Raw genomic sequence first — 13,665 nt, 5'->3', positions numbered from 1 at the left:
TATTAGCAGGGCAGAGGTGGTACCATGGCCCCCTGGCCCCTCCATGACCTACTGAGTACACACATATGTATGACCATATGATGGTGAGCAGCCTTCCCCATGGATGGCAGCCGGCGGGAGATGCATCACCTTTACAAACTGCTCGCTACCCAGAAGTTACGCGTGGTTTAGAGATACGAGACCAAGGCTGAGATACAGGGAGCAGGGCTCTCCCTGCCAGCACCCTACCCGAGGCCACACTGTCCATCACCTACGCATCACGACCCATCAGTATCCACTTGGTCTGGATCAGGGGAGCAATACCCAGGCTAGGAATTGGCCAGAGCACATGAGACACAGCCCTTGCACCAGCCCAAGGCTTTAATGCTGGCTCTACGCCGGCTGTAGAAAGAGAGATGACACCTGAGCCAACACAAAGCCTGCCAAAACAAATTATGCTGTCAAAAAAATTAACAAATTTAATCAGGCGGATGATACTGTACCAAATGAGTGCTTTGTGTTATGGAGAGGTGGTGGTTTTCACCTGGTAGCGGTAGCTCTAAAATGAACCTTAGCAAGTTGTCACAGCTCAGCCGGAGACAGTGGGTTCAGGGATCAGAAGCTCCCGTCTCAGGTGTCTCCCTGAAGCTACGTGCAGGTATCCTTTTCATTTTACTGATAATCACACTGACCTTAAAAATTACAGGTTTCGCACCTTCTGCAGCAACCATATACTTATTTAAATTTTTCTGTATTTGCCTGAAGTTGCTGGCAATCAGCAAACACCTCCCACAAAGGCAAGGCTGTAACACTTCTCCCGCGTCTGATGGCAAGGGCTTAGGCAAGATAAACGGCCAAGCTGGGGTGGGACAGGTCAGAGGAGGAGGCAGAGGCATCTCCAGAGCTCGGTCCTTCCAGCAGCCAGCGTGCCCGAGGGCTCTGCATGCAGGCTGTGGAGGGAGACTGAAGGTGTTGGGTGCTGGCTTGCAACGGGCAGAGGGGGAAGCGTTTCCCAGACGTGGCAGGACAAACACCTGAAAAGCTGGGAGATCAAAGCTGCTGTCACTGGCAGAGCCTTGAACGCACTGAACAGTAAATACCCTTAGCAGCTCAAAAGGCATTTGATGAATGTGTACAGACAATGAATTTAAAGAAGGGAAACATTTGCTTTTAATATCTTTCATATTATTAAGACTCCAAATGAAAAATATCTTGGAAGTTTAAAGTTCACCCATTCAAAGAACAGGAGTTGCCCAGAAGTAATTGACAGTATGTGGTCCAGCATTAATATTTTCTAACACAAATGATTATACATATCCATTAGCTGTATATTAAAGATGTTCCCCATTTTGGTTAATGTTAAATAATAATGAATTTACCTTATCACTTTAATCTGTCCATCCAAAGATCTGTCAATATGTCTGTTTTACCAGCTGCAGCAAGTGCCTGCCTAACACAAATCCTTATGATGAAAAACAAGAAACATCTGTCAAGAGCGGCTCAGCTAAATCTGTGCCTGCGATGCCAGTAAGAGACAGAGAAGATGACTTTTCAGTCCTTATATTCAGTGATATAAACCTTCATACTGGTGATAGCCAATGATATGGTATCTCTTTTCTCTCTAAATATACTTTAAACTTTTATTGTCCTATAATCACACACAATCGTCCACTCTGCTATGTCAGAGCATGAATAATTTTCTTTTTTTTTAATCTAGTCATTACTACACTGGCTGTGCTTTCTCATATTTGAACTGTAAAAGCCTGTTTTCTAGAATCTGTTCATGAAATACTTCTGATCCTAAAATTTAACAACCCCAGAAAGGCTTCACTGGCTTTTTGCGCATGGAGGCTACTGTTCTCAGAAGCCCAAGTGCTACATAATTGTCAGTCATTTAAAAAGATGAAAATCCAGAAAAGGAATGTCTTGGCAAGTTAAAAGCAAACAGGGTTTTAGGCATATTTTACTGAAATTATATTAAATTCATAACTGTGCTGGTCATTGTTATTGAGAATTATTAAAAAAAATCATATATAAACAGTTAAGTACTATTTTATAATACATCCAACACCTCTGTTTAATCAAGCTGCTCCTCCTACCACATTATTTAATATGCCACAAATGCGTGGCAGAAAAATCTTGCAGTAGAAGAACCAGCATTTGAAATGATGCAGTAAAATTATCACCAATATTCTGATCTTATTTTTGTTCTTGTACAACTCCATTCTCCTTGAAATGGGCTAATATTGGCAGGAGAAGGAAATACAACTGAAGCGGTGTGAAATGTGTTGGGAGGCTGGAGCTACCCCAGTGCCAGCAGCAGCACAGCGTGGGCCCAGCCTGGATACCGACAGGCACTTCTGGACACTTCTCACCTACAAAGCAACTCTTTTGGCTCTACAAGGCAAGAAAATGGGAGATGAAGGTTTTGGCACGAGACTTGGAGTCACGAGGGCTGGTCTGCTCTGACACGCTGTCTTCTGAAACACAACAGCCCGCAAGCAATACAAGAGATGGTAGAGTTCGGCTAAATGCAATGTAAGACTCTCCTGACACCACGGTTTCACCTTTCCTTGTCCATGGGCTTGTCTGGGCCAAAGGAAAGTGGCTCAAAACATCACTCCTTCCCCTTCAGGGAAAGCTTTTTCAGCTCACCACACTTAAACTGGAACTGGTACTTCCAAAAGAAAAACCAACTCAGCCCAGAACACCGTGTAAGATTTTTCTACACGCTATCCAGTTGTCATTTTTCACCAAATCCTGGCAAAATAAATCATATGAGATTTTTGAAAGGGCAGAGCGTAAAAGGATACAGCTCTGCATGCTGTGTCAGTCCTAAAAGTCACGTCCCAGGCAAAAAAAAAAAGGAAAAAATCATGAATAACCTTTAGTAATTCTCAAAGTCTTATAACCTGATGTATTCTTTACACCTGGACCTACACAGCCAGCCTCATTGGTTCAATACATGAAGTATAAACCTCTTCAAAAGCCTGCAGACTTTTTTGTCTCTCTCATCCCTCAGGTTTAAAGCCTCCTGACTTCTCATACCACCATTAAGAAATTTTTTTCTTGCATTTCTTGAGTGATAGCTCTTGAGATTGGTAATGGAGCTCCTTCTGTTTCCCAGTATTTTTTATTACTGTATCACAAAAAGGTGACTGATGGAAGGCAGCTGGAAAGAATAACCTGGGAATGTAACTGATACTGATTTGACTACAGAAAGTAAATCAACAGGAAGCAACACACTACAGTATCACCTGCAATGTTTGTTGATACACAAGGAGAGGACCACGTACTCAACTCTATTTTCCTTTGTACTATTATAACCTTCTCCCAGAAGAAATTCCTATCTCAGCAGGAACAAAGAGAAAAACTCCCACTTACATGAAATTCAACAGGCTCGGGATTTTCCTTCTTTGTTTGGAAGAAGGAAAGGGGCATGAATTTCTGTAGTTTTGATACTTTTTTTAATTACTATTTAAAGAAAAAATTATTTACAGAAAATAGGAGAATTACAGTGCAGAGCAATTGATTTTACTGGAAAAGTAAATAAAACGCTTTCTGAAATACGATTGATAAGCCAAAAGGCCATTTTCTCTCCCACCTCTAAGTGCTGAAAATAACAAAGTCACTAATTGATGGTCAATCAGTCAGTCAATCAGGTTGGAAGAGCCCTCTGGGATCATCGAGTCCAACCATTGCCCTGACACCACCACGGCAACTAGACCAGGGCACTAAGTGCCATGTCCAGGCTTTTCTTAAACCCCTCCAGAGATGGGGACTCCACCACCTCCCTGGGCAGCCCCTTCCAACGGCTAATGACCCTTTCTGAGAAGAAATTCTTCCTAATGTCCAACCTGAACCTCCCCTGGTGAAGCTTGGTCAAAGCCTCCCCTGGTCAAAGCCATAGAATTTACAATCCAGTTTCAAAGCAAACTACAGAAATCTTCATTACAGAGTAATGGCCAAGAGAAGCATTTAAGCCTGAACTTCCATTTATAGTATACAAATAAGCATTTTTTTGTTACTTCTAAAGACTGAAATACTGTTTTTTTTTAAATATTGGAAAAGATTAATAAAACTCAAGTGTGAAAAAGCAGCACATACTTCACTCACTAGGTATTTTTAAATGTGCAAGAATATTAACTTAAATGAAGCTGACACAGGAAAATAACAATTTTAAGTGAAAATTGCTACACTTTCCGTGTCAAAAATAGATATCACCTGACACCAGCTTTTACTGTTAGTAAAAATGGAGTCCTGCTAACATGCTTTTTGATTTAACACCTTCAGCTTCATTTAATTACCTACTGCATGCTGCTGCTTTTATAAGAAACAAGTATTCCCACAGAATTCTTGTGGACTCCCACCACCAAAGGACACCGTTATCATTCTCTCAGTTGTGGTTTTTGTCACGTTTCCGACTGATACTTAATTTTTCCTGTGGGAACCTAGAGAGCAATCACTCCTCTGGGCGGTCCCACAAAATTTGGTGCTGCAGGGAGAGAGACTGATCTGGCACCAGGACTGAGCACGAGGAGCCAAGCAAAGCAGAATAAAGCTGTAAGGCACGTGGTCACGAAGGCTTCACGAAATGAGAAAGCAAATATCCATCCCAAACACCCACAGTGGTACAAGACTGTGCATTCAAATGTTCGTGATCTGACCTTCCCTCAACCTTATATAGAGCTAAACTTTGAATATCTGCACACCAGGGTCTTTTGAGTGAGTGCAGAGCGCAAAAAAGAACATTCAGAATTATAAAATACAGTTTAAAATTTAAAATTACAGTTGCGTTTTTTCAGTTATAATTAGAGAATTTAGAATAAGAAATTTTAAATTAAAGGAACTCTTCCACTAAAGAATCTGTTGGAATTAAATGCAATCTGCTAAGGGTTTCTGTTACTCCTGAAACAATTAAAGCACAAACCAAACAAACAAAAATATCTAACAAAATATTATTGCCCACTATTCAGTGTGGAATATATTGAATTCTTCTTGAACTGAACCATTTGATAACGAAAAAAATGCAGAAAAATCAAACTGATAAATATATTGTTTGGTGTAATATGCTCATGAGTACAATGATCACAAAGTATTTTAATGTCAACCCAGGTTTAGATTCTACGAGGGAAAATTATATCCAAATCATTCTTTTCCATTTGAAACTAATTTGGCAACGCTTCTTCAGACCTCAATTAGACTCTTACCAGAGAATTATCGTGACACACAGTCTAATAACCTCTTGTAGCTTTCTTTCAAAACAATATATTAAACCCAGGAGCTCTTAACACCGTATATACGCAAGCTGGGGAAAGAAGTGCACGCATCCAAAATAATTAGTTGGCTTTATTAGTACCTTGTTAAAAACTAAAGAAACCAGACACCCACAGCATACTGGGGATGATGATTCCAGAAACTGAGGAAGAACAAGCTCTTTGCAATGTTCCCTTGCTTTTGTTTATTGTAAGCATCGAGCCAAGCTGCTCCTTTCGCTCAGTTGCACAGAGCTCCTATGCCCTATTTTTCTTTTAAAGTATCACATTTCTGAGCCGCTTCTGAAAACGATAGACTGTGAGGTGCCTCACAATTGCTCATTACCTGTTTGCAGAATAAATATTTAAGAGTTGGTAAAATACATCAAGGAAGATGACCAGCAGGGCAAACTCCTGGTGTAGTAGCTACCCCTGCCAATGAAGCTCCATAAAATACCCGGTATGTAAAAACCACAGCAGTAACATGGAAGTTGGCTGGACGAAGTATTCTTCTAAATATACACATCTCTTTACAGTTCTCAAGCTTTGTAAGATACATGTAGCATTCAAAATGTCTTGAAGGGATTAAACCTGCCACCACCCAAAGGAGGGCAACCAGTTAATGAACAGGAACATTGCCAGGTCCAAACCTTAGGACTACCTTGCTACTTACAACTTCGCAAGGAGCAAAAATAGCAAGGCCTTGTAACAGAAGAAAAGAAGAAAAAATCTCTAAAAAAATCTTACTTTACTATTTTTCCCCTTCATATATAAAACTTTGAACTCAGGAACACCAGCAGTTGGGATCATTTTATCCCTATGTGTTTCTTTGTAGCTCAGGAAGAGATGTTCCCTAACACGCACTACTTGTCTTTAAAGTAATTGTAATTTGCTTGTAGCAAATAAAATGCTGAAGTGTCACGGAATATATCGGAAATATTTTAAGACGTTACCTACTGAGCAATGAACATGTGCCCGTTAGTCTAATGCTCCACGGTGATATTTTTCAATCAAGTACTGAGTAAGGATGATTCTTTTCCCAGCAAAATTGAATGCACCATCTCCGTTGTGCTTTGGGGTGAAATGCACCTGCAACAGCCTTCACCTGATTTTATAGAGATGGCGTGGTACAGGGATCTACATTCCCAGGAGGAGAGCAAATCCCATCCACGATTTAGGGACGGAAAAATGGGTCTTGTCAAGGGAAGTATAACAAAAAAAGACCAAAAAAGTAGATGCTTGACACAGTCACCCAGCCCAAGCCCACCTTCCTCGCTGCAGGATGTCTTCACCAAAAATCAAACACATGTCTCCGAACACATGAAACCCATAATTTAGACTATATAATAACAATCAAAATGGTAACTATTTTAGAACTGGCAATCATTATTCCACTTCTTGACCCCAGAAGAGATTAATCATGATACAAATAGACGGAAGGAGTACTCAGAGAAGCAGCAGATGTTTTTTGGGGGGCTTGAAAGGGGCCACAACATCTCACCCATACATCCTCAACATTGGCAGCTTCACCGGTGCAAAGGCTGCTACTCAACTCCTCTAGCATAAGTGATCACAGATTAGAGAAATAAAGGAGAAAAACAGATCCATTAAATCCAGTGGACTGCCAAACCCACAGAATCACAGAATCCATCAGGTTGGAAGAGCCCTCTGGGATCATCGAGTCCAACCATTGCCCTGACACCACCATGGCAACTAGACCATGGCACTAAGTGCCATGTCCAGACTTTTCTTAAACACATCCAGAGATGGTGACTCCACCACCTGCCTGGGCAGCCTGTTCCAATGGCTAATGACCCTTGCTGAGAAGAAATGCTTCCTAATGTCCAACCTGAACCTCCCCTGGTGAAGCTTTCAATTCTCACGACAGTACTGTTATCAATACACCACCTGTGCCAGGCACGACATTTCTAACTCCTAAAGGCTTGGATAAAATAACCTGCTACGGGGGATGCTGCCTTTCCTCCTGCTACGGAAATCATCAACGGAAAAAAAGCACCCGCTGAAGCATATTCCTTCAAGGAATCTCAGCCTTTTGAATAAGAAAAAAACCCCTGTGTTATTTTAAACATAGCCAAGTACATTCATTTTACTCCCAGGTCCAGTTAATTTGACAGGTACAATACTAAACCAAAAATCTTGCAAGGTCTTTACTGAAAAGGTCAGTACATTATGCAACCAGGTTTTATGGACAGCAAAAAAAAATTGCCTCCATGTACAGAAACTGTATCTTTATATAATTTATCAACGTGCATTCATCTCTTTTATTTACAGATGAAGACCAAACTTCTGGGGCACATGAGTTAATTTGGAAAACTGGCTCCTAAGAAAGTTACATGCTTTGAAAATGTTTATGCTCAGTCTACACGTGGTAAATAGTGGGAGGTTTTTCTACACAGAGCAATATTTGGCACTAAAGAAAAACAAAATTGCTCCCATTTGAAGTCTTGTTTCATACCATCCCTAAATAAAATTATTTCATTGTTCAAGTTTCATGTCTGGGCTTTTTAGCTTCCTAAATAAGTAAGCACAGACCCCTATAGGCAATGTATTAATAGGAAAAGCAGCACCAATTCCTTCTAATCAAAGCTTTTCCTATGTTCAGACTCATAGCATCCCTTTTCCTCCTAAACTATAATTGCACTTTAAAAACTTCCTTCATCACAATATCCTATTTGCAAATGTAAAACAGTTACCACATTCCATAACTACACATATGGAGTAAATATTGCAATGATCAGTGCCCCAGTTACAAGTGCAAGCTTTCAAGTCACGTCTACTAATAACCTCTTTGAACATGGTACTAATGCCAGCTTCAACACCATATCTACGCAGGGGTTTTGGAAAATGAAGCCATGATTGCAAAGTTTTTTTGTGCTTCCCCACCCCGTATGTTTGATATTACTTGATAGTCTGAAAAACTGTCTTGTGTCCCGGCACCTTCTAGTTTTCTACACGGAATCTTTGTCCTCCTTCCAGACTATTTTCCCCTGTTGTGAAAACCACACCTCCATCCCTCAGCAGCTGGGGAGGGATTTTAAATAAAGGCTTTTGCACTTGCACCTAATTTGACAGATGCAACTTGACTGGTCAATTATGTAAGTACAAAGAGCCTATTTTCAGACATTTATTAAAAAACATAAGTGGGTTTTTTTTCTATATGCCCGTATAAAGCTTAGCAGATTATGGCAATTAAGCAAAATTTCAGTAATCTAAAATATAATTTTACTGTGGCTTTGGGTTACTTGTCAGTAAGCATAACTCTCAGGCAACGGAAGCTTGTACTACATTTTAAGGTTCCCAGTTACGCAAAACTCGCTCAGTTCATAACCATGTCAGCGTCTGCGCACTATTGATGGATAGTCACAGACATAGCTGGAGTTAATTCTGAAAGCGCACTATAGATCTGACAGGTACTGCTATGACAACCACGGAGCAGAACAGCCTACATTTCCCTGGAAGCTCCAAAAATAAACACTCCAGCTACACTGAAAAGGTATATGTTTACCAGACATATCTCCCTGATCCTTCTTCCTCCTCTTTGTGAGATTTTTATTGTTTTTCACACAGAAAATTCATTAAGACTCTGGATTGGGTTTTCAGGAGGCAACACACCTCCACTCACCTGCAAAGCCAATGCAGCACCAGGGGGGAGCAGGTATCACCCACCAGATTCCCTCCGCAGCAAAAAAATATGTAGGCACAAGAAACCTCATTCTCACTGAGAAGCACCCCATCCCTTCTTCTCCAACTTCAAATGGCAAAACAAGCAGGTATTTTATGTAAATGTGGATATTAGACACAAAATAGAATAGAAAACATCAAATTCATTTTTCATAGGCAACTCAGTTTCCACTGGAACGGCTGCAGATGAAAGTAGTAGCTACAAATTAATATATCATAAGGTCTACCAAAGGAACTGATTGTCTCAAATGCCAAAAGTAAGACCAAAGACTAAATCATTTTCATTTGCAGAAGCGTAGAGAGGAATTGTTTTCATGTTCTGAGTTATGTGTTGAAGAGGAACCTAAGTTTAGCTTGTCAGCTTATGACAAAAGTTAAAAACAATTTCTAAAACATTTCTGAACCATTTCTAAACACGATTTAGAAGGGGAAAATGTAAGCAACACAAAATCCCTGCCTTATTTTTTAAACGACTTTTACAGTTAAAACTCCTCGAGTGTGTTTTCCTGCAGGGGATGCCTGGAATGAAGAATCTGCCTCCGAAGCGCTCCCCGTCCCTATCCTGAAACACAGCAAAACCTCCTGACTCCGTGCAAGTATTAAATACTGGAGTTTATCACAGAGACCTGGGTGACAGAAATACCACGGTGGCTGAAGATCAGGACTAAATTTCATTATCAAGCATGTGGTGGATTGCTACAAAGCGGCTGTCACAGTAGCTGCCAACACAGCTGATAAAAACACTTCCTTTTAATCCAGTGATATTATGCCTTTACCTTAACAGGAATAACTTCCTGAAAATTTGAACACATATAAACCTTACAACAGATGTAATTTAAAGGTGCCCAAGTATCTTAAACAGAATTATTAACAATTTCCAACAGCAATATTTAAAACCACAAGTAGCATTTTCTTTTAAAGTTGTCTTAGCTCACCCGTACATTTGTAGGCACCGTGATCACGAATATATTTAGTAACCACTTGCCAGGAGTTTACCAGGCTTAAAAATTCACGGAATCACAGTCTGGTTGGGGTTGGAAGGCACCTCTGGAGATCATCTAGTCCAACCCCCTGACAAAGCAGGGTCACCCAGAGCATGTTGCACAGGGTCGTGTCCAGGCGGGTTTGAATATCTCCAGAGAAGGAGACTCCCCACCCTCCCTGGGCAGCCTGTGCCAGGGCTCTGTCACCCTCTAAGTAAAGAAGTTCCTCCTCATATTCAGATGGAACTTCCCATATTTCAGCTTGTGCCCATTGCCCTTGTCCTGTCACGGGGCACCACTGAGAAGAGTCTGGTCCCCTCCTCTTGACACCCACCCCTAAGGTATTTGTAAGCATTGATAAGATCCCCCCTCAGTCTTCTCCAGGCTGAAGAGACCCAGCTCCCTCAGAGTCTCCTCATAAGAGAGACGCTCCAGTCCTCTGATCATCTCTGTAGCCCTTCGCTGGACTCTCTCCAGTAATTCCTTATCTTTCTTGAACTGGGGGGCCCAGTTGAAAAAGAAAACTCAACAGGTGAAACACTACATAAATTCGAACTAGACATAATCCTAACGTAGCCCAACATGGAGAACCAGCACTGAGTGACCAACACCCGCTGAAGCACCGCGCAGGCAGGCGGTGAAACAGCAGAAGGCAGCAGATTCCCTGCCCGGAGCCCTGGGTGGCCGAGCACGGCAGCGGGTCCCTAGCAAAGCACTGGGCCACCCTTCACCACACTGATGATGCAGATCCTACAGACACGCTATGATATGAAGTTCACCTCCAAGTCCCAGCCCAGCATCCACCATACAATACAGAGTGACAGGGCTCAACACAACTCTCTAGAGATTGTTTAGTCTATTCCCCTTTTCCCTGGATTATAATTAACAGATGCTTGTCAATCTGTTTCTAAATACCTCTGCTGCCGGGGACTGCACAACGCCCCGAGCAATCCACCGCCGCGCTCACTCCTAGACTGTTTCCACCAGCCTTGAACTTGAATGCTTCTTGCCACAGTTTATGACTGATGCTTCTTACACAACTCAATGTCACTAGGCAAAGGCTATTCCCATCTGCTCTGCTGCAAAATTTCATCTATCTGAAGACCATTTCCCCTCTTTCTGCCCCTCTGTCTTCTCCCTTCTTCAGATTTACCCAAAAGCAATGGCCATTTCAAGACAATATATTCACGTAGACTTAATTATTAAGGACTATTTGGATATTCTTTTCAATCAACCGCCCCTAAAAGTACTGTGCTGGCAGGTACTGGTCTTTCAGGCATTCAGCTTTTTGGTTTAAACACAAGCTCTTGTTTTTCTCCTAGAAGCAGCTGTTTCAGTCGTAACGCGCTATGGTCTATTATTCATCTCTGTCATCCTGTCATCAATGGTTTTTTCAGTCTCTGCTGCTTGGATATTGTTGTTTACTGTAAAACAGCAGCTGATTTAGACCGAAATTTGACAGTGAAATGAAAAGCCGTAGCATCAGTTTGAATTTTGTGTTACCCTCTCCGACAACTTACGTTGCACAGCTACGCTGCGACCGCTGTGCCTTGCCACGTCTGAGCAGCAGCCAGCAACCAGTGCCACCTTGAACATACTGGTGGCCAACCAAAGGACTACATGAAGCAGGTGACATTCAAAACCTTGGAATCTTAATTAACAAATTGCTTTGCTAAAACAATAGACTCTGTTTTTAATTAAATTAGAGAAGTCAGTAAATAGACTATTAAGTGGCACATCTAAGAACAAAAAAAGTAACAATTATCTCATTAGATATGAAGATTTTTGTGTTCATTTCAGGTGGTAACGCAGCGTAACTATCTGTGTTATTGAAACAAAGGCACGCTGAGCATGGGAAGTAACCCTGTGCATGGCACAGCATACTGTGGGGATGGGAGAGAGAGAGTACCCTGAAGTTTTGATGCACTGTACCAAAAACAAGTGTACAAAGTATACAGAATGAGAGTAATTTGTGACTATCAATGAGCCACCACCCCTGGAGGTATTTAAGAGACATGGAGACGTGGTGCTTAGGGACATGGTTCAGTGGTGAGCTTGGCAGTGCTGGGTTAATGGTTGGACTTGATGATCTTAATGGTCCTTTCCAACGAAAATGATTCTATGATTCTATTGAGTGTGTGTGTATTTATGTATATAGGAATCCTACTCGTAAGGTTGAAAGAAGCGTAGTATTAAATTTTAACTAAACTTGTATTTGCAAATATTCCCTGTAATACAGTCGTTCACACGCATTTCTCCATTTCCCCTCTTTCCCCTGCAGCGACAACTCCATCTCAGCCAGAATATTTTAATCCACTGTTAATTATCTTGAAGCAAAGCATCCCATGGAGAGGAGCTGCCTGGGCTGTCTCTGCCATGAAGGTGGAGAGAGACCTCCCCAAGGACTAGTCTCTCCGCTGCACACAGAGGGAGCTTAGAGGTCTAACTTCCAGCTAGGTATTTTTTTTTCCTTTGTTTCACACTACCAGATATATTTCATACAGAGAAACAAATGAACTCACAAACATTCCAGATATAGTTAAAAATTAGCTCACTTAATTTGGTTTATGGCACAGAAATGCTCGATCTGCAGAAACAAAATGGCAAGTTCTCAGTTATTTCTATTGAGAGGATGTTGTAGCTTTAAAAGACAGAATTTGTTCTTAAATCTTTCCTAGTTTTCTTCAATAAAAGTTTATAAGGATGAAAATAAATGGACCAGATGGACACAAAAGGTATCTTACAATGCAGCTTTCTGGTTTTGGAAACCACATTAGCTTCAACACGAAAAATGAAAAGCACTCAAATCAATTCAGAAGCATTTACAAATAAGCTGGTGTAATGAAAATCAACTTGTAAATTAGAGATAAACAACCCCCTTTAGCACTTCTGCACATATTCATCAACACCAGAAAAACTTGAAAAATGTTTTTAACTTTAAATACTGCTCAAATATTCTATGGGTACTGAGGTTATTCAGTAAGAATCAAAGCTAATACCAACACATCTCATTTCTGCTTCTTCAGGACTTAATGTTCAGCACAGGCAAGAGACAGGACTATTTTTAAGGATCAGAAAATCAAAGCCCCTACCCTAACTGCAGACCTCTGCATCACACTTTGTACCACTCCAGATTTTCAGAGTGAGGAACTGCCTGATAAGTATCCCTTTGTGCTTTAAAATAAAGATGGTGGGGAAGGAAAGGCTTTTTCTGCACTTTTACTCTTACATTTCTATGACCGTAATTCCACAGTCAAAAAAGAAAACTGAGGTCAAATCTCCACCCAAATGAACACTGAGAGGTCACTTGGCAATCTCGTGAAGGTAATATAAGGAATACCCATCCTCTTTACATGTGGGGAAAGAGTTACTGTGCTATTGGTTACACCACCGTAACTGCCGTGTGACTGGTTAACTGGCACTAACAGTGTCCAAACACAGACGTTCCCAATCATATTTCAATCTCTTAAGAAATTCTGCAAAGCACCGAGGTGTTCTGTTCGAGAGGCTGCCAGGTAACACAGGCTGTGAGGGTTTCCAAAGCACCTGCAACACGACTCTCGAGACAGATGGAGTTCTTGAACCAAAACCACTTTCAAAATTAAAAAGAAAAAAAAAAAGAAACCCAATGGGCTTTAGATCTTCCTCATCAGCTAATCTCAAAGGGCTCTTCGTTCACAGCAGCAGGTGCTCTGCAAGCTGCAGCCATGCAGAAGTGTGCACCCATAACCCGCGAGTATAACTCA

At 41.2% G+C, this 13,665-nt stretch overlaps 1 protein-coding gene across 2 annotated transcripts in view; it reads right to left on the bottom strand.

Moving 5' to 3' along the window:
• The window catches only part of DOCK1 (dedicator of cytokinesis 1), a 313,699-nt gene that overhangs the window by 110,859 nt on the left and 189,175 nt on the right, over nt 1–13,665 (bottom strand). The gene's annotated exons all lie outside the window — the stretch shown is intronic.

This window comes from Nyctibius grandis, chromosome 4 (assembly GCF_013368605.1).
Source record: "Nyctibius grandis isolate bNycGra1 chromosome 4, bNycGra1.pri, whole genome shotgun sequence".
Lineage (NCBI taxonomy): Eukaryota > Metazoa > Chordata > Aves > Nyctibiiformes > Nyctibiidae > Nyctibius > Nyctibius grandis.
This window is presented reverse-complemented; position numbering and strand designations above follow the sequence as displayed.